This window comes from Mustelus asterias, chromosome 20 (genome assembly GCF_964213995.1).
Source record: "Mustelus asterias chromosome 20, sMusAst1.hap1.1, whole genome shotgun sequence".
NCBI classification, from domain to species: domain Eukaryota; kingdom Metazoa; phylum Chordata; class Chondrichthyes; order Carcharhiniformes; family Triakidae; genus Mustelus; species Mustelus asterias.
This window is the reverse complement of record NC_135820.1, coordinates 48,341,455-48,365,965: the sequence shown is the minus strand read 5'-3', so window position 1 is coordinate 48,365,965 and position 24,511 is coordinate 48,341,455. Positions and strand designations below refer to the sequence as shown.

At 43.8% G+C, this 24,511-nt stretch overlaps 1 protein-coding gene across 2 annotated transcripts in view; it reads left to right on the top strand.

Moving 5' to 3' along the window:
* LOC144508506 (serine/threonine-protein kinase 35-like) overlaps window positions 1-24,511 on the top strand; it is a 131,442-nt gene that overhangs the window by 57,862 nt on the left and 49,069 nt on the right. The window contains exon 3 of one of the 2 annotated variants that reach the window (XR_013500292.1): window positions 9,222-9,371. The exons of the other annotated variant lie outside the window; for it this stretch is intronic. The gene's annotated coding sequence lies outside the window, so the exon portion shown is untranslated. The remainder of the gene's footprint in view (window positions 1-9,221; window positions 9,372-24,511) is intronic. 2 annotated transcript variants of the gene reach the window in all.

The window sequence follows — 24,511 nt, the reverse complement described above, 5'->3', positions numbered from 1 at the left end:
CACAAGTTCTTTCATTTGAACTATTCCTGGGTATCCTTTATGTAATTGTTTCAATATTCTTCGTGGCAAGTTTGGAGGAAATATTACTCTCATCACCCACAACAGGCATCCACCCTGTACTGTCAGCTCAAATTTCCTGGAAACATATGGCTTTAATCAGAATGCATTCCTGCTATCCTCCCTTTTAACACCATTTCCAGTACCTTTCACATCATAAGATCATCCCTGGTCTATCGTTGGACTTGAGCTGCAGTCACTGGGATGATGTCTATCTGTAAAATGACAAAATATTGGAAACGCAATTATTGGTACTTGACCAGCAAGCAAAGTCAAGTGTGACAACGCATCAGCATTAGTATGGCTGACTGGCAGTACTTGAACTTGTAGGAATGTATTGATAAAATTAAAGACCACTATTGAAGGCTGCTTGTGGCAAGTCATGGAATGCCCTTTTGTAGCCCAAAAATAGTTGTTGAGGGATGGTGGTCCGTCAGCAATGTGAAGTGACAACCTGGAGGTATTGGTGAAAGTTCTGCACTCCAAATCTAATGCTCAGTACTTCCTTCTCCAACTGGGTGTAATTTGATTCAGCACTTGCTAAGGCCCGCAATGCAAAAGCTATTGGTCTTTTTTCCCCGGGAGGTACTACATGTGACAACACTGCTCCAACTCTGTACGATGACGCATCACAGATAAGTTGTAGTGCTAACTTTGGGTTGAAATGCACCAACACTTCTAACTTCTTTAAAGCTTCTTTAACTGACTGTTATGCTTTTTCACACTCTGTTGCCCATTCCCATACTTGTTTTATACACAACAAATTATACAATTGTCTAGGCATGGTTGCTAGAATCAGAACAAATTTCCCATAAAAATTAATTAACCCTAGGAATGATCTTAACTGTGTTACATTCATTGGTCGTGGGGCCTCCATAGAATCATAGAATATCTATAGTGCAGAAAGAGGCCATTCGGCCCTTTGAGCTTGCACCGGCAATAATCCCAGCCAGGCCCTATCCCTGTAACCCCCACATATTTACCCCGCTGACCCCCCTGACACTAACGGGCAATTTAGTATGACCAATCCACCTAATCTGCACGTCTTTGGACTGTGGGAGGAAACTGGAGCAATCCACACAGACACGGGAAGAACATGCAAACTCCACACAGACAGTGACTCAAGACGGAAATTGAACCGGATCCCTGGCTGTGAGGAAGCAAGGCTAACCACTGTGCCACCGTGCCTCCATGATAGCTGCCTTCCTCTTAGCTGCCTTGCGTAAACCCTTGCTATTGTTACCATAGCCTAAATAAAGCAGGATTCTGTTAAAGTATATTTGTTCAAGTTTTGATTGTTGTTTCATGAAAAAATAGGAATATTTTTGTTAGACCAGATAAAGAAAAATTCAAGCCATTACCACAGCATCTGCAGATTGTTAAAGTTTATTTATTAGTCACAAGTAAGGCTTACATTAACACTGTAAGGAAGTTACTGTGAAATTCCCCTAGTCACCACAGTCCGGCGCCTGTTCGAGTCAATGCACCTAACCAACACATCTTTCAGAATGTGGGAGGAAACCAGAGCACCCGGAGGAAACCCACGCAGACATGGGGAGAGCGTGCAAACTTCACACAGACAGTGATCCAGGCCAGGAATCGAACCTGTGTCCTTGGCGCTGTGAAGCAGCAGTGCTAATCACTGTGCTACTGTGCTGCCCAAAAGTAATTGCATTTTGTGCAGATTATATTATAGCTGCATCTTCATTGGCTAACAATCTAGATTCAAGCACAGTTACAGGTGATCTACAGCCTCCCTTCAGATTATTCAGGAATGATGTTGCCATCTAGGAAAACAGGAGTTGGTTGATCCTTACAAGCTGTTTTTTAAGAACATGAGAATATTACAACTAAAGATGCTAGGATGTTACTTCACTGCACTAATATAAATTCTCATGATACAAAGAAGCACTTTGCTATATTTATGAATATATTATGAATATTAGCCTACGCTAATCATGTTAAATAAATCAACAGTAGATAGGGGTGATTCAATAGGTGTTTCTGAAAAGCACAAGACACATGGGCTTCACGACACTGAAATGATTCATACATTGTGATACTTCTAAAATAATTGTTAAATTATCAAAAATCATTTTGAGATTCTTCCGTTTATATGCCAGAAAATTCACATTACAATTGCCTCTAATAAGCTTCCTTGTTCATTGCCCTTGTAGATAACACCACAGCATACTCTTATTGTAAAGTCAACATGATTCTATGAGAGGAACATTGATTTTATTACAGAGTTTTTTTTAAAGGTGTAACTAGGATTGATAAAGGAGAACCAGTAGACGCAGTGTATTTGGATTTTCAAAAGGCATTGAATAAGATGCAACACAAAAGGTTATGACCCACAATAAGTGCTCATGAAGTTCAGCGTGATCTATCACCATGTTTGGAGGCTTGGTTAATGGACAGGAAGCTGACAGCAGGGATAAACTGAACTTTTTCAAGTTGGCAGTCTGTAACTAGTGGAGCGCCGCAAGGATCAGTACTGTGGCCTCAGCTATTTACAATCTATATTTATTACTTTGATGAGGAGGCCAAAAGAAATGTATCCAATTTTTCTCACCATACAAAGCTGGTGAGAATGCAAGTTGTGAGGGGAACACAAAAAAGTGGCAAATAAATTTAGGCAGATTAAATGAGTTGGCAGATGGCATATAATACAAAGGTATTGACTTTGTATCACTTTGATATTAAGAATGGAAAGAAGAATATTTTTCAAAAGGTGTGAAACTTCTAAATGTTGATTTTCAGAGACACTTAGATGTACTTCGATAAGGACCACATAAAGCGAACTTGTAGGTAGAGCAGGCAATAAGGATGGCAAATGGCATGTTGGCTTTTATTGCGAGGGAATTAGAGTACAAGAATAAAGAAATCTTAAAGAAAATTGTTTTGAGCTTTGCTGAGATCATACCGGGAGCATGTGCAGTTTTGGTCTCCCTATTTAATGAAGGATATATTACATTGGAGGCAGTACAGTGAAGTTTCACCAGATGGTTTCTGGGATGAGAGGATTGTACTGTGATGAGAGGCTAAGCAAGTTGTGCCTATAGTCCTGAAAGTCGAAAAGAATGAGAGGTGATTTCATTGAAATGTCCAAGATTACGAATGGGCTTGGCAGGGTAGACACTGGGAGGTTGTTTCCTCTGGCTGGAGAATCTAGTGCGTGGAGGCACAATCTCAGGATAAGGCGTCAATCATTTAGCACCAGGATAAGGATGGAAAAAGTGCATTTACACAGGGAGTGGTTAGGTTTCAGAATGCAGTACCTGAGAATGTGGTGAAGGTAGATACAATTGCCTTTCAAAATGGAATTGGATAAGCACCTGAAGAGATTGCAGGTTGACAGGGAAAAAGCAAAGCTGAGATTAAGCTGAGTTACTGGTGCAGACAGCTAGTTTGGACAAGATGGATAGAAGGATCTCTTTCTGAACTGTAACCATTTTATAATTCTGTGATTCTATGAAGAAAATCTTCTTCACTCAGAGGATTATGAAACTTCGAAATTATCCAACCCAGAAGGCTGTGAATGCTCTGTTTTTAATGATATTTTAGGCTGAGATGGACAGATTTTTGGTCTATCATGGAATCAAAGGATATTGGGAATGGGCAGGAAAATGGAGTCAAGACAGAAGATCAATGAATGGCGGCATAAGCTTTTGGGGCTTTATGATTTACTCCTGCATCCTATTTCTTATGTTCTGGTGAAGGATATAAATGGTGGTTCTGGTGGTAGACATTGGTTTGGTTTTCTTTGATGAATCTTTCAGATTACAGAACCCACACAACCACACAAGAATCGAACTTCAGCAAAAGAAACTGTAAATAGCATTTCTTCAGGAAACTAACAATATTACAGTGTTTAGACTTGTTGATAAAAGTCCCGTTATGATATGCAAATTCTGCATCAGATGCAAATATTTTTTTCATGTGTGCCTATTACATTCTTCTGTCCAATAGTTTAACGGAACCATTAATACATCCAATAAAATGGAAGAGAGGAATTTTGTATTACTAACAGTAATGTTTACCCAGACAGAAACATAATTACAATAATAATTGATTCATCTGAAGATTTAACTTTCTCTTTACACTACAAAATTTCAGTAGGATAAGTATACCATGCAATAAAATTGCACAAGAAATATCCAGGTTTGAAAGTTTTTTTCAATCATTTGAGAAATAGATTTGCGTGTTTCTGGGCCTATTGAAGCACCTAGATCCAATGCTTTGAGAAACATTGGAAGGAGGTGACTGCATTCTCTTAAAGAAACCTGTCCGTCTTGTCTTTCCTTTTTAAATTTATGGACAGAAACTGGGGTCGGTTCCCAGCACGGTGGCACTGCTGCCAAGGACCCTGGTTTGATTCCCGTATCTGCATGGGTTTCCTCTGGGTGCTCTGTTTCCTCCCACAGTCCAAAAGACGTGCTGGTTAGGTGTATTGGCCATGCTAAATTCTCCCTCAGTGTACCCGAACAGGCATCGGTGTGTGGCGACTAGGGGATTTTCACAGTACCTTCATTGCAGTGTTAATGTAAGCCTACTTCTGACTAATAAATAAACTTAAACTTTTTCCTTTCGCATGACAAATTACAAGATCACAGCTTGTAGATGGCGGGGGGCACTTGTCAGTCTTGTAATATATGTACAGATTTGAACAAGTTGTCTTGACTGATTGTACAAATATATGTCAATGCAAACAGCAGGTTGTTGTACCTATCCTTGCTGTGCTATGGGGCAGGAGAATGCAAGTTTAGGGTACACTTAAAATTTAGAACTCTTCTAAATTTTAACCTAACAAAAGAAGAATAGGAATAGAAACAGGGCATTTACCCATGGATAGTTGGAAAGAATTCGAGACCGAGTGATCACCGGCTGTCTTTGCTCTTTTTTGGGATATGGTATGGGTAATCAAGAGGATTAAACATGTGCCAAAGGGAAATAAAAATACAATGGAAGGTACTTGCAAGATTTTTTAGCATGGTTATCTAATGAAAGGGTGCAGTAATTTAATTATGTTAACAGCCTTAGCTTTAGTTAAATCGATGCAAAGATCCAAATGGGAAGATTTAAACTCAAAGCCTTTTACATTGGCTTGAGGTAGCAATTTTGGAGAACTTTTGAGGGACTGAACTCCGCTGGAAACAATGATACTGTCCTTTTAAGATATAATTCAGTAATTATCTGTGTGCTATTAATGCAACACAATACAAATATAATTTTAGTGGCATTTTATATAAGCTTCATTTATCAGCCTTAATAGAACTGCCATCTGTAACAGAAAACTGAAATTTAATTGGAGGTTCTTACAGTTAATGCCTATTAAACAAAGCAGCAGATGCAAGATACCACCACCTTTATTCTCTATCTTTATCTCTAACCCTATCTTTGTCTTTATGAGGGACGTGGGCCGAAAGAAAAGTGGCAGAGCACAAAGGAAAGGGGACAAGTCCTCTCTCTGTCCAACCCTAATAGACCAAATATGTGCAAGTTACGTTGATTGGCCATGCTAAATTGTCAGGGGGACTAGCATGGGAAACACGTGGGGTTACGGGTATGTGGCCTGAGTTTGATAGTTGTCAGTGCAGGTTTGATGGGCAGAATTGCCTCCTTCAGCACTGTAGGGATTCTATGAAAAGCAAAATACTATAAATGCTGGAAACCTGAAACAAAAGCAGAAAATGCTGGAAATAGTCAGCAGGTCAGGCAGCATCTCTGGAGAGAAAATAAAATTAACAGTTCAGATCTGTGATGCTTCATCAAGTAAGCTTAATAGATTCTCATAAAATCAGGATTATTGATTTTCTTGGTGAAGGGTCACATACCTGAAATTCCAACTCTATTTTCTCTACTTCTACCTGAACCGCTGGGTATTTCCAGCGTTTTCTTTTTTTATTGACATATCTGAATTGCAAGCGGACAGATGGCCTTTCCATAACCCATTCAGCCATCAGGAAAATGGCCCAATGGTGGGATGGTGCCGGCAGTTTAGCCACGCCGACAGGTGACGCCAATTTTTATGCCTACCTGCTTCAGTACTCGCCTCCATATGGGAGCAAAGTTTGGAATGAACTGTTTGATAGGGTGGTGAATACAGATTGAATAGTTGTCTTCAAAGGGAAATTTGGTAAATGGTTGAAGCAGAGGAACTTACTTGGTCCTGGAACAAGAGTGGGGGAGTGGGGCTAACTGATTACTCTTTAAACAAGCTGTTGCAGACCCATTGAGTTCTAGGACCTCCTTATGTGCTGTATTATTCTGTGATTGTATGTGAATGTTACTGTTAGCATACAGAACTTTGAAGATTTTATTTTATAAGGCCAAATGAAGAACGGCTTCCAGCAAGTGCAAGCCTCATTTCAATTATACAATTATTTGATCCCATGTTGAATTGCTCAATTTTCAGTGAACTGTCACTCAGTGTGCAGCTTTCCTATGTAAAGTAGGTGAATAGGTTCAGTCTGATTCCTCCACAATCCTTCAAGCAAGTACAAATTGTGAACTGTTTTTGCTTCATAGTGACCACTTACCTTCTGTATTTAGCATCTTGTACACTCTTTCTTTACCTCCGAAAATCTACATTTTTGCTAGTCGTTCTAGGCAAGGCTTTAATATAGGTTGTTCCAGTTGGCACTGGATTGTAAATTTCACCAAACCAGAGACTGAGGATGGGAATCCCTTTGGGTGTTTCCATCGTGTCCATGAACTAAGTAAGGAGGAACGTTCCATGTGGGACTAAATCTTTACATTTCCTAGAATCATAGGATCCCTACAGTGCAGAAGGAGGCCATTCAGCCCATTGAGTCTGCACCGACTCTTTGACAAAGTATCTTACCCAGGCCCTCCCCCCCCCCCCCCAGCCCTATCCCTGTAATCCCACACATTTATTATGGCTAATCCATCTAATTTACACATCTTGGAACACTTATTGGGCAATTTACCATGGCCAATCCACCTAACCTGCACATCTTTGGATTGTGGGAGGAAACCCACACAGACACGGGGAGAATGTGCAAACTCCACACAGTCGCCCAAAGCTGGAATTGAACCCAGGTCCCTGGCACTGTGAGGCAGCAGTGCTAACCACTGTGCCATCATGCTAATTGCTCCCATCAATAAAAAGGACCATGTCACTCATGCTTGGATGTATCAGAGGAAACTGGTCTTTTGCATCTATTGTTCACTCGAGGCACTGACCAAGTCATACTATCTGTTGCTGGTCACCATACCATCAACGTCAAGGATTGAGCTTGTGGCGATCACACCAGCATGAGCGATTTGCCAGATAAATGCAGTTCACACCTGTAGAGAGCAAGTGATGAATGCCCTGTCCGCACCTTCATAATTGGAGAGGGCTCAGAAGCTGGCAGGCTTCCAAAGAGTCCCAAGCATTACAGATAGAGCTGAGACTGCCACTAGGGGATTCTTGAAGACCTTAATGCCCACAGGGACAGGATGGAATACCACGTCATACATATTTAGGTAGTTCCTAACCACAGAAAGCTGCACCTGCTCATTAGCGTTCATTATCCAAGCAGCATCAGTGTATTTGATTTTCCTACAGTGCTTGCAGTTTTTGGAGATTCCAATAAAATGAGCAGTTACTGGTTGGGAGCAACTTTTTGCATTCATAGCTTATAACCACCATTAGAAACACTTTTTGAGCAACAGATTGCAAATACAGCAAGACCCATGCTCCAACCAGAGTGAATCTGCTGCCTAATTTCCATTCCAATATTTCCATCTCCTGCCACCACAGACACCAGGTACCTGAAGCTATTTACTTGCTCTAGATCTTCCCCATATTCTTTACACTTTCACTCTGATCTTGTTCCCTAGGGTCAAATTGTATCTTTGGTCTACTGATCCTCAAACCCTGTTTTCCAGTGCTTAGCTCCAATTATCCACGTACTCAGTCAGATTCTCATCATCTTCATCACATAGCTCAAATGTTGTCTGCAAACATCTTTGACCATGGCCCCTTCCACCACACTTTCTCAGTTGGAACAGATAGGACATTCAGGAAGAGGAAGGAGTTCAGTGCTGATTCTTGGTGCAATCCAACTTTGGCCTTAAAACTCTCATTCTTCCCCACATTGCTTCTTTCCGAACAAGTTTGTTATTTAAACATACAAGAATAATCCACACAATTACCTTTACTGAAAATGGAGTGCTCTCCTTCTGCCTTTTACCTGCACTTAGCACCTATCCACCAATAAAGGTCACCCATACTGTAGAAGCATCAAGAAAATCAATACTTATTTTGCGAATTTTAAATCAATGAAGTCCACAAAATCTATCACCGTGCTTTCTGGCTTAACCCTATTATGTGCACTTAGCTTATTTTGAAATCTAAGGCTCTCTCTAATTGGTTTCTGAATGGTTAAAGTGATGATGATGATGATCTGTTGCAGCCAGGTGTAACACCAGGATGGCGATTTTGGTGATATTGTATCTTTAGATGGGGTAATGAAACAACTAGGTTACATCCAACAATGCAGATGCTGCCACCACCTTCTGTCTCTCTGCTATTTCCTTGACGAGATTTGGCCGAGTGAAGATACCCTCAGAAGAAGTGGCTTCATCTACTCTTTCTCTTGGCTGGGGTGCATAAGAGTAGTGCTATGCTATTTCTAATGAGGGTTGTAGCGTTTTGATAATCAGATAGTTCATTTTAAAAAGGAATGAACAGTTTATTTTGTAACTTTAACAGACAAACAGCAGTATCATCATCGACTAGGACAAAGATGTCATGTTCCTCCAGTAGTGAGGTGAAGGTCTTGCTGATCTGAGTGCCCATGTATAGAAACAGGATAGCCACAACAAAGACTTTCATAAGACCGAAGGTAGCCTTGACAGGTCTGGGTAAAATGGCTCCTGAGCTTGTCACCACCACTTTTTTGATGGCAAAAATAAAATTGTGGAAGTTCTTGGACCCTTTTGTCATCACTTCCTGTCTTAGAACTCCTTACAAAACCTGCATATGTTCAGTGCTATATAATGCTCCACATGGGTTAAGGTCAACCTCATTGCTGTTTCCAGTCAATTACCCAATCTTTCAATTCTGGCACCATTAGACATCTGATAATCCTGCCTGAGGTCTATCACTTGTTTGACGTGTTGGTATTGCTTGTTTCTTCTGTTCTTTGCAGCTCCCAGTCACTTAAAGCACTTTTAGAAAACCCTTCACACAAGAATGCAGTAGAGGCGCACTGCTACATCACTTCTCCAACTCCCGCACGTTGTTCATGGGGATTCAATATAACAGCATGGAATTCCATCCAAAAGGAACATCCAATCAGGTAACAACTCAGTGCTCATATCGAAGAAAAATACTGTCAGCTCTCCGCCTCTCCTGCTTTACATTGTTCTCCTCCTTCTCCCTCCACTTGCTTGTCCCCACTTCTGAATAATGAATCTCCTTCCCTGATCTTTCTATTTACATTCCTCGGGGACAGGTACAGTTCCTGATGCAAGCTGTTGTAATGCGCCAGAGTCCACAGTCCAGTGTTACTTGATGCACCCGCATCATCTTAAAAAGAGCCAACACATGAGATAAAGAATGTCAATGAGTCATGCGATCATGCCCTCATTACGAGATAAGAGATCATTTACTTATTTGCCACTGCTAAATAAATCTTGCCCTGCTGTGAAGATAAGTGATTAAGAGTAGGATGATAGTAAATGGAGAATATTTGCTGGGTGATGGTACAATGCTTCTCAATTCATTTATACCCATACCCTCCACACATCAACATCCAAAAAGAGTCAGAACTATCTTTCTAAATTGCAGCAATGGAATTAGCTTTCTTTCTATGGCTGGTACTGTCTGGGCTGAGAATCGCAAAGCTCACCTTTCTTTCTGTGGAAAGACATTGCAAAGTAGCTAGCAGCTTGTTTCTGGTGAGCTGAACTTTGACTTGCAATATGTCGGTTATTACTGTGCTCCAATTAAGCTGTGCCATGGATTATATGAGAAACTCTTACAAAAAGAGGGAAATATTCTCACACCTTTGAGAGTGTGGACAATAATTATTAGTGTGGGAAATAAACATTTTAAGGTAGTTATGTTCACCTTAGCTGCGCTTGATGCTCACTAAATTTATTCATTTGCTTCCTATACAACAAACTTAATAGACTGCATTAAGTCAGTCTGGAATCAGCATTTGTAGAGTTGGGCAATTTAACACAAGGCTGGTTTTAACTGGCTTTAATTGGAGAAAACTTCAATCATGCATCAGTGTTTGACTGCAAGCAATCTGTGCACACTCAGTAATCTTGACCTCATACAAGTTAAAGCAGTCTGCTTTAAAGCAGTACCTCATTCACCATCATAAACATTCACTCCCTCAAGCACTTCAGGTAGGGCAACATTTAACATCAACAAGATACATTGCAGCAACTCACCAGGATTCCTTTGACAACACTGCCCAAATCCGAGATCTCCGCCACCCAGGAAGTCCAGGGCACCAGTGCAGGGGGGCACCATCAACTGTAAAATCTCCTCCAAGTCACACACCATTATGACTTGGAGTGATATCTCCATTCCTTTATCGTTGCTGGGTCTAAGTCCTGGAATTTCCTTCTTGACAGTACCGTGGGTGTACCTATGTCACAGGGACTGCAGCAATTCAAGAAAGCAGCTCATTACCACCTTCTCAAGGGTAATTAAGGATGGGCAATAAAAGCTGGTTTCGCTGATGGTGTCCATATCCTGTGAATAGTTAAAAAAAGGAATTTTTAAACTTTGCTTTATGTAGCAGGAACTGAGAAATTTGCAGCTTTCCCATCCCAAATTCTTGGCTCCAGCCCCTCTTCCCTTCTGCCTTCCTGGAGTTAATATTCCAGCGCCTATTGTCCTACTCGAGCTGGCTGGTGGTCAGGGGCCACCAATTTTTCATAGGCCAGAAGTTGCTTTCCATCCACTTCTGGTGGAAGTCAGCCAGCAGCCCTATCAAAGCATAACTGATCCACATTCTTTCATCAAAGGGGCACATCATGTACAATTTTCCCCTAAAATGATCAGCTCTCAAGCAGATATGAAATGTATAGCTATGACATTGTACAATTGTACATTATTATGTTTACTTCACAAAACATTTCCAAGGTCTTTTTCATCACTGAATGAAAGACAAAAATGCAGTTTTGGGGTGGTGCTCTTGTAATTAAAGAAAGCTGAATGTTTTCCGAAAGAGAAACAAGTTACTGAAAAGCATCTATTTCAAAATGTTAAACTATGTTGCCAACTGGAGCCTGGGCCTCAAAGTTACAAGGGACGGAATTCTTCACTTTTGTGGTGATGTGGAGTTGCCGGCATTGGACTGGGGTAGGCACAGTAAGTAGTCTCACAACACCAGGTTGAAGTCCAACAGGTTGTTTGGCAGCATGAACTTTCGGAGCATCACTCCTTCATCAGGACTCGCCTCCGAAAGCTTGTGCTACCAAATAATCCTGTTGGACTTTAACCTGGTGTTGTGAGACTACTTACTGCACTTTTGTGGTGGTGGGTGGTTCCAGCAGTGCCCGCAAGGGCGGGTACTCGCTTGGAGAATCATTCATCGTGCATGAACGGCATCTTTGAATCACCTGGTGGGTTGGGAGCTGATTCGCCTGCTCTTCAACAGCTGGCGGGTTTGAAGGTCCAGGCGCAATATTTAAATAAGCCAGCACACTCAAGTCACTCTCTCTAGACCCCTTCACAACATCACACTGGATATCAGTAATACAGGGGCAAAAGGCTAGCAGCCTCAAGAAGAAGTCTGCATCCCGATTCAACCACCTCAAGGTCATGATTCGAGGAGTCTTGATACAAAAGCATTGAATCATAGAATCATACAGTGCAGAAGCCCATCAGTTCAGCATGTCTTGAGGAAACAGCAACCTTACCGTTCCAGCCTGGGAGGCTGTTAGCCAGGAGGTCAGTGCCACTGGCAACTGTACCAGAAGGGCCATGCAGTGCAGGAAGCAGATAAATGATCGAATCTGCTCTGTCAGGATAAGCCCCTCTCAACTCCCTCCAGTATCAAGTTCTAATTATGGCATCATGCACTGAAATGGTTACAGCCTACAGGAATCTGTTCATGGGGGACATATATCAACACTCATTCTCTCACAGAGTCCTTCACAACACCATCATCCCATCTGTCATGTTACTCACACTCTGGCCCTTCTGCAGGGGGCTCACCACATATCAATGATCGTCAGCTGATCCTGGGTGCCTTCACTCAGGACACTCTAAGGTTGTGCAGCTGCTCAGAGGCCCCTCTGCCTGTGCCCCCTCCAACAACATTAGCTCAAGCTGCCGAGGGGGCTTCTTCCCCTGAGCAGGAGATGCTTAAAAGTCTGGGCCTCACCAAGGATCCAGCCATCAGAGGACATCCACCAAGGCATCAGGACATAGCAGTCAGCAGGCTGGTTTCTGGGAGTGCTATCACTGTAAATAAATTGCACTTATCGACATTCATTGGATGGATATATGAATGCTTTAGTCAATTGAAGATGTTTTGATTTTGCTCTTTGGAATCCTCTTATCTTGAGGTTCAGCCATCCTCGCACTCAGCCAGAATGTCCCATTTTAAGATTGACGTTCATGTGGTGTCAACCTCAGTTCAACTAGTGTCCAGATCCCCAGACCCTTGTGTGTTGTCAGTGAGATGTGTTTAAATCTTTATTAGAAATATATGATGGTGATGATTTGAGCCCTTCTTCCTCAAGGGACAGCAATGGTTGAGGGCAGCTCGTCAGCAATGATACTCCAGCGGCATCTGGGTCTCCGCACCATCTATGTCTGAACCCAAGACATCTACTTAACGATGAGATCCCTTGGCTGGTCTGCAGTGTTTGCAATATTAAGTGGCATTGAAAGCATCAAGCCTCAGCACACATCATTGTCATTCCTCACTGACCCTTAAGTTGACAGAATGAGCACATTAGCAGGTCACAAATGGTCACAGCGAAGATAAAAATCTGAGAGATCACACAACGCCCAAGCGTGAATGCAAAACTCATTCTCTCAGCGATGTTTTAGCTATCTCCTGAGATGACAGAAAATGGCTTGGAGGGCCAAGGGAGATGTTTTCAGATGAACTGACTGAATTTTATTCCTCCTGGAACCTGTCAGGTATTAAAGTATCACATCCTCCATGTACCTTCCTCCATGACATCATGATGCTCATGCTGTCTCTCGGCAACTCCTTGGTTGCCCCTGCTGCACCACCTCATCTTCATCTTCCAATGAGCTCTCAGCCTGCTCCAGTTCACCCTCTGGCAAGGGATCACCTCTTTGCAGAGCCAGATTGTGAAGAGCACAGCAAACTATGATTATGCATGTAACTCTCTCTGGTGCTTATTGCAGTTAGCCAGCTGAACAGTCCAGGCATCTGAATCACATCTTCAGAAGTACTGTGATCTGCTTTAAGAAGGCGTGTGCGGAGTTGTGAGCATCGTTATACCTCTACTTAGCTGGACTCTGAGGGTGACGCATCGGAATCATCTGCTAGTGTTTAATGGAAGGTCTTTTCCTCCAGCAACAATCCCTTCAGACATTCTGGCCCCTCGAAAAACACAGGCATGTAGGAGTTATGAATGCCCAGGGTACCATGCGCCCACTTGCAGGATGTGCTTGCGATGCTCATACACTAGATGCAGATTGATGGAATGGTAGCCCTTACAATTTATAAACATTAGGGGCTGCTGGCAGGGAGCCCATGTAGCCACATGGTGCAACCTGCACTCTTGGGAAGTTGTTGTCACAGACTTCCTCACACCCCTCAGGCAGAACCAATTTTACTTTCAGTTTTACATCACACTATTGTTCTCAGACTTCAGGATGGGTGTGCTTCACTTTTATTACAGGGCAGAGTTAGACCCTCCTTCCCTTACTGTCCACGTGCCTCCAATTTACCTGGAGCCTCACGATTTGCAGGTAGAGATGCCACTGTTATTCTCCAGCTTCCCCCAATTATCCTGAATCCTATTGTTGTTGTTGTGGACATTCCCACCTTCCCCCTCAAGCCCATCACCCGTGAGGTGTCTACGACCAATGTGGGCCTCTCCACAGTCCATCTGGAAGGTTCTGTGCAAAATTATGTACTGAAGTGGCACCTTCCCACTCCAGTCCCTAATGAGTGCTTCACATAGCCTCCTCCCCACCATCTCCTCCGCCCCCAGCATTATGTTCCCTAATTATAGGCTTCAGATGTCCACCATCACTATAACCTTTGTAGCCCAGCTCAGAGCCTGCCACACCCAGGGACACCGACTGTAGGATAGTCCTGCACACCAAGCTGTGTATTTTCCCTATCGAGCACTCAGTCCTTGCCCCTCGCTGCAGCTGGGGTACATCATTCTCCCAATGATTGCCCTTGCTGCATGGCCGCTGCCCTTCTGCACTGTATCCTATTTATGACTTCAGACTTTGAGGTCCACATAGCCCCTGGATTGCCTGTCATCTGCGACTCCTCTTCATTTTGCAGCAGGAATGTCTGCATTCTGACTTCTGTCCGCAAGCCCCTGAACTTAAACAGGAGCCTTGACATAGTTCCCGTTTCCAAAGAGAACCAAGGACAACAGTGACCTTTACAAAGCACTACAACCCCGAAGTCTGAGTGCTGGTGCTAACCATCTCTAATGTGCCACACTAACAAGACCCCACCACATATTCTGGAGTCTGCATACATCCTCTCCCAGTAAACAATCAGTATCCCTTTGACCTCCTTGTTTATCATACAGCTTTGTTGGGGTCCAGCTTCCTATCCCTCTGCCTTCCCTTTGCCTCCATTGTTCGTCATCCTCATCCACCTCCTTGCCTCTCTGCCTGCCGTTGTGCTCCCTCACCATTCCCCTCCTGCACATTGCCTCCCTTGTCTTCATCAGCCCACCACCATCTCTCACCCCACACCCTACCCCCTGTTGAACTACAGTCCGCTTGAATGGGGCTGCATGAGTCCCGCAGCACAGCTCTGTACAGACAGAAAACAGTGTGAGGTGCCAGGAGCATGCCCCACCCATGGTGCAGTGTTGATCAGTAAAACGGGAGGCTCCATGAGTTCAGCAGCACAGGGCTGTCTATCAAGATCAGCTCAGTATGGAGCTGGAGGGCAGGAAACGGTCTGCCCCAGCAGAGTGGCATTCAGTGCAACAGGAGCAACACGGAGTATGGCAGATAGGCTATGTATGTTGTTCTCACCTCAAAGTCACTGGTGAATTGAGGTCCCCTTTGTTCAATCTGGTTTGAGGCTGATATGATTTTCCCGCTGGCATGATGCAAGATTGGAAGGTTTGGTGAGACTTCAGCGAGGAGCTGTTTTAATGAGAATTCATGAGAAGGAAAACCAGACCAGGAAATGAATGTAAATGGCCGTCACACCACCAGACCTTTTCTGACCCACTAGTAACCCACTATTGGAGAGTTTCAAACTGTTTTTATGCTGGCGGGTTTCCGACTTCTGGGCTCCAGTTGGATTCTCCACTCCCGCCTGCCACCAAACCTACCATGGGCGAGATGGGAGAATTCCACCCAAAGACTCTGACCGTAACTGTGACACAAAACTCCTGCACGTTTGAACTATCCTTCTACAAAGCGTGGAACATTTGATGATATCATCCGTTTGCTGACTGATTTTAAAAAAAATAATCTGTGTCACAAGAGCAAAATATCTTTTGATTTTACAAATCATAAAAGACCCATCCTTATTTATTCTGGAGTTTGATGTGTAAATGTCCCACTTCCTTAGCTGTAAGTTTGCAAATCTAGGATTTTCAATGCACCATAAAATTACATTCGACATTTCACACCATTAATATAGCCCGTAATGTCACCAATCTGGAACTGGGGAGGCCGAAATACTTACCTGTCATAATCCAAAGATGTGCGGGTTAAGTGCATTGGCCATGCTAAATTGCCCCTTAGTGTCCTGGGATGTGTAGGTTAGAGGGATTAGCGGGGTAAATATGTGGGGTTATGGGGAATAGGCCCTGGGTGGGATTGTTGTCGGTGCACACTTGATGGGCCAAATGGCCTCCTTCTGCAGTGTAGGGTTTCAATGATTCTATGATCACAACCATTCCAATTCCAATTCTGCTCACTTCAGAATCTCTTCAGAGAACCTCTTATTGTAATGTGGGATTTCAAAGCTTAAGAAGCAGCTTTGTTCCCTGACAACCTTTTCTGAGTGCTTTGCCTTTTTAAAAATAAGGATTTTTCAAATATCCTTCGTCTGTCAGTCCAACAAGGAAATGGCAGACTTACCCAACTGCGACAGACAAGGAATCTAAGAGCTGATTTGAGATTCAATGCCATCAGCAGCCTTGCATCGGAAATCAAGAATGAGTCATCTGAGCTGCCCTGGTTTTATAATGCAGATTTCCACTCCATCTGACGAAGGAGCAGCGCTCCGAAAGCTAATGGTATTTGCTACCAAATAAACCTGTTGGACTTTAACCTGGTGTTGTTAAAACTCTTACTTTATAATGCAAGTCAGAAGTCAATTCATTGGAAGAAACAGTTAAATTAGTGGAGTACCAGTCAAGTGAGATCGTTTGTGAGTGATGGAACAACTTTGATCCTTAACTTTCTTGGTTGCCGTTTTGAATCTTAACATGATGGCACTGTGACAGTGGTTAACACTGCTGCCTCACAGCGCCAGGGACCCGGATTCAATTCCAGCCTTGGGTGACTGTGTAGAGTTTGCCCGTTCTCCCCGTGCCTGCGTGGGTTTCCTCTGGGTGCTCCAGTTTCCTCCCACAGTCCAAAGATGTGCAGGTTAGATGGGTTGGTCATGATAAATTGCCCCTTAGTGTCCCAAAATATGTAGGTTAGATGGATTAGCTATGGTGAATTTGTGGGGTTGTGTGGATAGGGTGGGGAGAGGGCCTGGGTAAGATACTCTGACAGAGAGTCAGTGCAGATTCAATGGACTGAATGGCCTCCTTCTCCACTGTAGGTATTCGATGATGATTTTAATTCTATACACCCAGTGAAAACAGGGTGATGTTCAGTTGAAATTACCAAGTTACTTAGCTGCCTTGGACCCAGTGGGAGTAGGTGGCAAGGACAGCTGCCAAATCCAGTGGGGCCCTTTTTAGCATCTGCATGATGAGTTCCAATGACATCAGTGGAACCTCCCTGTAATTTTTATGAGACAACTTGAGGAATAAGTGACTGCAATGCTTCCAGAACCGGTATGATCTCAGAATTATGAGCAAACATTGCCTTTCTTTCTTCTGGAAAGATAATTTTAACCTTCTGAGATATATGTGTAATGAACTTTGGCAGTGGAGATGGTATTAGTTAATCCTGGCTTGTCTGCTCCTGCACAAACTCCCATTTTGTGATGGTAGATGCACCAGAACTATCTTAAATCTTATCTCTCATGCTCCTAGAGTGGCAAAATTATATTCGTATTCATTTCATTCCATGTTAGTATTTTCTCTATCTGACAAAAGCACATCTTCTGATTGTAGAGCAATATTTAAAGTAGCTATTTGTACATTTGTGGGTATTTATACATACTCGACAAATGACTCCACCACCTTATACTCCAAAGATTGCTCCTAAAAGAACAAAAACGAGGCCTAAACTAAGGACTGAGGACTGAAGGCTTATATTTAGGGTCAATAACACTATCCTATATATTGTGAATTTTCAAAGAAACCTCCTTAGTTCTTGACGAAAACAATGGCGGGGGCGATTCTCCCAAAAAAGTTCTAAATTTGCGGGAAAACTGGTGTAAATCACGATTGTATTTTCAGTGGGAGTTCAGACTCGAATCTCCCACACTCTGTGGACTGCAGAGGTCACAATCGTGAATATCATTAACAGCTCGGGGGCCAGGGCCTATTCACACCAGAGTCTGACAGTCCTGGAACTCTGCGCATGTGAAGTGGCCCCAAACTATTAGCCAGCAGTTTGCTGGCCAGCGATTGAGCTGGCCAGCCTGGACCCCCGCAGCGCTGTACTCCCAGCCCATCCATTGGCCCGATCGCGGTCCCCCACAAACATTCCTGGGCCAGCCCCGAACACACCATCCAGGAGCGGTCTGATTTCCAGTCCCCCTCATCCAGCAGTGACGATTCTCTCCCTTACCCCCCTTCAGCAGACCCCCTCCCCCACGGGAGGCACACCCCCACCCAACCCACCCTGATCGTTGGCCTCCCTCCAGTCCTGACCGATCGCAACGTAGAGTGGTAGTGGGACCCCCCACCCCCAGCGATCGTCCCTAAGCCTTGCCCCCTAGGTCCCGCCCCCTGGGCCCCATCCCTTGGCACTACCCAATGCCTGATGGGCAGTACCAAGGTGTCCCTGGGCATGGGCACTTCGTCTCTTGAGCAGTGCCAGGGGGCACAGGCTGGCAGTGCCAGGGTGCCCATGCCCAGCAGACAGCACCCCCCTCCCCCACTGCCTGACCACCTGGGAGACCCCGATTGCCCCCCCTTCACTCCAGTGGGGTCTCCCGCTAGTTCCCCGTAGAGAAACCCGACCCGAGTGAAATTGTACTGGCGGGGTGGGAGATGCTATCGGCCTGGAGAATTCAGTCCAGTTGCTGAGTGGGGGTCTGAGGGGGAAAGGTGGCTGAGTGAGGGTCTGAGGAGGAAGGGGGACTGAGTGGGGGTCTGAGGGGGAGGGCGGCTGAGTGGGGGGTCTGAAGGGGAAGCAGGCCTGAGTGAGGGTCTGAGGAGGAAGGGGGACTGTGTGGGAGGCTTGAGGGGAAAGGGGACTAAGGGAGATTTTGAGGTGGAAGAGATCTGAATAGAGGGTCAGGTCATGTCAAACTCATGCCTGCATGGTGGGGAGGGGAGAATGCCTCTCATGCTGAGGAATTAGTGATGCTCCTTGGACCTTTGGGGTCTAACACACCAGGTCCACACTTGTGGGGACCTGTACCAAAGCCCGCCTGCTGCAGATCCCACTGAGGAGGTGCGCGGGTGAATAGCGGGAGGGAATGAAATTGAACTTCAAGCCCACTAATATGTAAACTGATCAATTTGAATATTTACCAGGTTCCTGCTCACTATTGGGGCCAGCGGGGTGGACTGGAAACATCGTGTCAGGTTCCAAACCTATTTTTTGCTTCATGCTTGATTCTCTGGGCCATTGCGATTCTTGCTGGCAGCTAGTGGGCCTCGAGACAGTAATGATGTGCTTGATTCCCCAACTGAATAATGCAATCAAAGATAAAACTGTTATAGCTGAATAAGCTGTTAACCAGATAGGAATTAAGATGATCATCACTGCTTTATGCTGTTGCTCTGGTTCCATATGATCTGTTCTGAGATGACAGACCACTAACAAGCCATCTGTATGCAAACTGCTTTGACAGGTTCCTTTTTGATGAGGTTGAACATTAAAATCTGTGTACGAAGGAAAGTAATTCCGATTTTGATATAAGCATTCAAACAATAGAATATAGATTCTTTAATGAACTTACCTTATTTACTTTGAAGAATTCATAAAGGATAATAAAAGTATGTTGGTAAAAATATGTTGGTAGTCTCTCCAATCTGTGGCATCTACTGGCGCATTCTAAAACCACAGCAAAGTTATCATGGAGCTTCTGTTTGCTGATGATGGTACCACGCAAACCAGCCTCCATCCATTGACTCTGTCTACACTTCCCGCTGACTTGGAAAAACAGCCAGCGCAATTAAGGACCCCACGCACCCCAAACATTCTCTCTTCCACCTTCTTCCATCGGGAAAAAGATACAAAAGTCTGAGATCACGTGACAACCGACTCAAGAACAGCTTCTTCCCTGCTGCCATCAGACTTTTGAATGGACCTACCTTATATGAAGTTGATCTTTCTCTACACCCCAGCTATGACTGTAATGCTACATTCTGCACCCTCTCCTTTCCTTCTCTATGAGCGGTATGCTTTGTCACTATAGCGGGCAAGAAACAATACTTTTCACTGTATGATAATACATGTGACAATAATAAATCAAATAAAATTAAATTCTAGCATTCTTGGAGGAAGCAATGTAACTCATTGTAAGCTGGTACTCTGAGGCAGTAAATGTTTTTGGCCTTACTATTAGTCTAAAGAAAACATGGCACTGAAGCATTTACAGTCCACTGCAGATCAGCTTTGACTGTAGCAGTGTCAATCCAGTAGAAGTTATGCATCTGAGCAGCATCATGTGACATGGTGAGACTGTCAACAAGGCTATAGACAATCAACTGTCCAAGGGCAATAGCTCCATGGCTGTGTTTTGAAGCATGTCTGGCGACACCATTCACTATATGCATTTCGACCAAAACCCGAGCAAACAGAGCTAAAATCATCGCCACCCTCTTGTGTGGATCAGAACCATTGGTTCTGTACAGAAAACAAATGTGAATGCTGGAGCGCTTCCATCAACACTGTCTTCAACCCATCATGAACATCAGATGCTGACACTACATCATAAACAATGAAGTCTTCTACAGAGCCAATCTGCCCAGCATTGAATGCATTCCCTTACAATGCACTGAACAGGACATGTACCTTGCATGGAAGATTCCAGAATGCCGAAAGCAGTGCTTTATGGTGAACTGTGCTTCGGTAAGCAGCTTGAACACTTCACAGAGCGGCTGAAAAGACAGCTCTCTCTGGCTGACATTGACCAATGGGTGTGCGACCAGAAGGCAATAGACAAAGACAACTAGTTTGCAACAAGCAGGTAAGCAAACTACAAGTTTGAAACAAACAGGTGAAACAAACTACTGAAGAAACGTTGAGGAGCTTGCTTATACCAGGAGTTTCTGTGCCCCAACTGCTTAAGAGCCTGTAGATCAAGAATTGGCCTCTTCAGTCACCAAATACTGCAGAGATAAGTCTTGCCATGACCTTCACCTGCATATAGACAGGGTAGATGCAGGTAAGATGTTTCCCCTGGTTGGGGGGTCTAGATGTGGAGATGCCGGCGTTGGACTGGGGTGAACACAGTAAGAGTTTTAACGACACCAGGTTAAAGTCCAACAGGTTTATTTGGTAGCACATACCATTAGCTTTCGGAGCGCTGCTCCTTCGTCAGATGGAGTGGACATTTCCACTCCATCTGACGAAGGAGCAGCGCTCCGAAAGCTAATCCATCTGACGAAGGAGCAGCGCTCCGAAAGCTGATGGTATTTGCTACCAAATAAACCTGTTGGACTTTAACCTGGTGTTGTTAAAACTCTTACGGGGGTCTGGAACCAGGAGACACAATTTCAAAATATGGAGGAAGCCACTTAAAACCAAGATGAGGAGAACTTTATTTACTCAGAGGGTTTTGAATCTTTGGCATTCTCTACCCCAGAAGCCTTTGAAAGCTCAGTCATTGCGTATGTTTAAATCAGGGATTGGCAGATTTCTAAATAACACTGACATAAAGGGATATGGAGATAGTGTGGGAAAAAGGCATTGAAGTATCTAGGAGGTCTAGAGGCTCAGTGGTAGCGTCCCTACCTCTGGGTTCAAGCCCCACACACGGACTAGTCTGGAGCATAACACAGTTGTCTTGAGAATCCTTCACTATTCCCTAAAGGGCAAAAAAAGTGTTTGTGTGAAAGATATGTGAAGAGAGAAATTTAAGTTGATGATCAGTCATGATGGTATTGAGTGGTGGAGTAGGCTTGACAGGCTTAATCAGTCTAAGTTCCCATTATCATCAAAGGGGAAAGGTTTCAGCCAAGCCAAATATCCTGACCCTAATATTTATGGAGAGATAGGGAACAGGCAGGAGGACAAGGGAATGTGGAGGACCTGACAAATGTAGCAGCGGAATCTCATTTGAATTTTATTTTCAATTTTCTGGCAAATGGCCAGACTGGGAAGCAGTGTGGCTTTGGGTGGGAAAGCCTGTGTTAAAAGGCTGCAGCAATGGATTGGAAAGTAGGAAGGGAATTGGTGAAAGATAGTGGGTAGGGGGAACGATCGTTGGGGAGGGAGATCAGTGTTGATCTGGTGATGTTGGGGAATACATCACATTGCGGGGAGTGGCTCTAAAAATTGTGGAGAGGGAGGGCAATTGTGGCACCCTGCTCTTCCTGACCACAACCAATCCTATAAATAGAATGTACCTGCTGGATCTGGCAGATCTAGATTTGGAATGCGCTGCCGGGGAGAGTGGTGGAGATGGGTTCCATAGTTGGTTTCAAACGAGATCTGGATACACATTTGAAAGTGATGAATTTAAAGGGCTACGGAGATAGGCTGGAGAATGGGATTAGCTGGGTCGTCCTTTCGGGAGCTGGTGCGGACATGGTGGGCCAAATGGTCTCCTTCTGTGCGGTAAAATTCTATGATTCAACGTTTCTATGATCTAATTTCCCTTCAGTGGTGGGTTTTCTGAACCCTGCACAGGCTACAGTAACATAGTGGCTATGATACTGGACCAACAATCTGAAGGCCTGGGTTAATGGTTTGGAGACTGAGTTCAAATCCCATCATAACAGCTGGGAAGTTTAAAATTAGCGAATTAAATAAACCTGGAATAAAAAAACTATTCTGAATAGTGATGACCATGAAACCATTGGATTGTCATGAAAAACCCATCTGGTTCATTAGTCTCCTTCAGCTCATCTGTTGCTGAAACCCTCATTCATGCCTTTGTTACCTGTGGACTCAACCATTCCAATGCATTCCTGGCTGGTCTCCCACATTCTACCCTCCATAAAACTTGAGGTAATCCAAAACTCTGCTGCCCGTGTCTTAACTTGCAACAAGTCCTGTTCCCCTATCATCCCTGTGCTCGCTGAATTGGTTAGCACAGTAGCACAGTGGTTAGCACTGCTGCCTCACAGCGCCAGGGACCTGGGTTCAATTCCCGGCTTGGGTCACTGTCTGTGCGGGATCTGCACGTTCTCCCTGTGTCTGCGTGGGATTCCTCTGGGTGCTCTGGTTTCCACCCACACCCAAAAGACATGCTGGTTAGGTGCACTGGCCATGCTAAATTTTCCCTCAGTGTACCCAAACGTGTGCTGCAGTGTGGTGACTAGGGGATTTTCACAGTAACTTCATTGCACTGTTAATGTAGGCCTACTTGTGACACTAATAAATAAACTTTGAGAAATGTTTTAATTTTTAAATTTTTATTCTTGTTTTCAAATCCCTCCATGGCCTGACCCCTCCTTATCTCTGTAATCTCTTCCAACATTACAACCCTCTGAGATGTCTGTACTCTAATTCTGTTCTCTTATACGTTCCCTATTATAATTGCTCTATCATTGATGGCTGTACCTTCAGTTGCCTAGACCTCAAGCTCTGTAATTCCCTCCCTATACAACTTTGCCTCTTTATTCCACTATCCTCCATTAAAACACTTCTTAAAACCTACCTCTTTGACCAGCTTTTTGTCATCTGCCATTATGTGGCCGAGTGTCATACTTTGTCTTAAAATGCTCCTTTGAAGTATCCTTAGGATGTTTCATTATGTTAAAGGTGCTACATACATACAGGTTGTTGTTGTTATGAGGTAAAACGATATGCTGTCCTTACCTGGTTTGGCCTGTATGTGACTCCAGACGCTCAATAATGGGGTTGACCCTTAACCCCGCTCTGAGATTGCCAAACAAGTCATTGATACAGACCATGCAGAGGTAAAAGCTCTCTAGTTTAGAAAGGCATCATGTGTCGGCACAGGCTTGGTGGGCCGAAGAGCCTGTTCCTGTGCTGGACTGTTTTTTGTTCTTTCTTTGAATTGCATTTGAGAAGGGGGTCCACCACCATTTCACGGGGAGCAATTTGGGATGGGCAACAAATGCCAGTCGAGCAGCGACATCCACATCCTGTTCATCAATAAAGAAAAAAATAGTCTGTAAATCTTAAAGGCTGTTAAAATCTTTCGGACACAGTGTCATTAATACATTTAAATTGCTGACCCATCTCTTGCAAATGGGTTAGACAGATACCTGTCTACCCATCACAGTTGGAGGGTTGGCTTCGGGTTTCAGATTTTATGAATACAGCCTTTCCCTCACCCCTCTCACATCCATACTGGCAGTGATCTTTCAATAGTGCACTGGTGTATCAGCCTAAGTTAGGCCATCTGATATGGAGCTTGAATTCACAACAAGTGCATCAAACCTGATCCATAAAATGGATTATTCTCTGGACGGTCCCATGCAACAATATAGTTCAAGTTCTCCTCTTTGGCACCTCAATCAATGACTGATACTCTCCTTTAATAGAAAAATGTCAAATTCCCTTTTGAAAAAAAATTATGGGCCATACAATTATTGCACAAGGAAGCAGTTTATTCTACAAGGCAACAATCTTCCATTAGAAGTTCATACTTTTCCTTTCTCAACTTTTATGCAAGCTACGCAAGATGGTTAAAGAAATGATTTATGATTTTGGCTTTTAATTGAAAACTGTTGGCATGCTTAGTTATAGATTGGACTGCTCCAAGAGTTCACCTTACAGGATATAAAGTGTAAGTCTTATTTCTCATCCAAGTTGCTATTATTTGTAGGGTACATT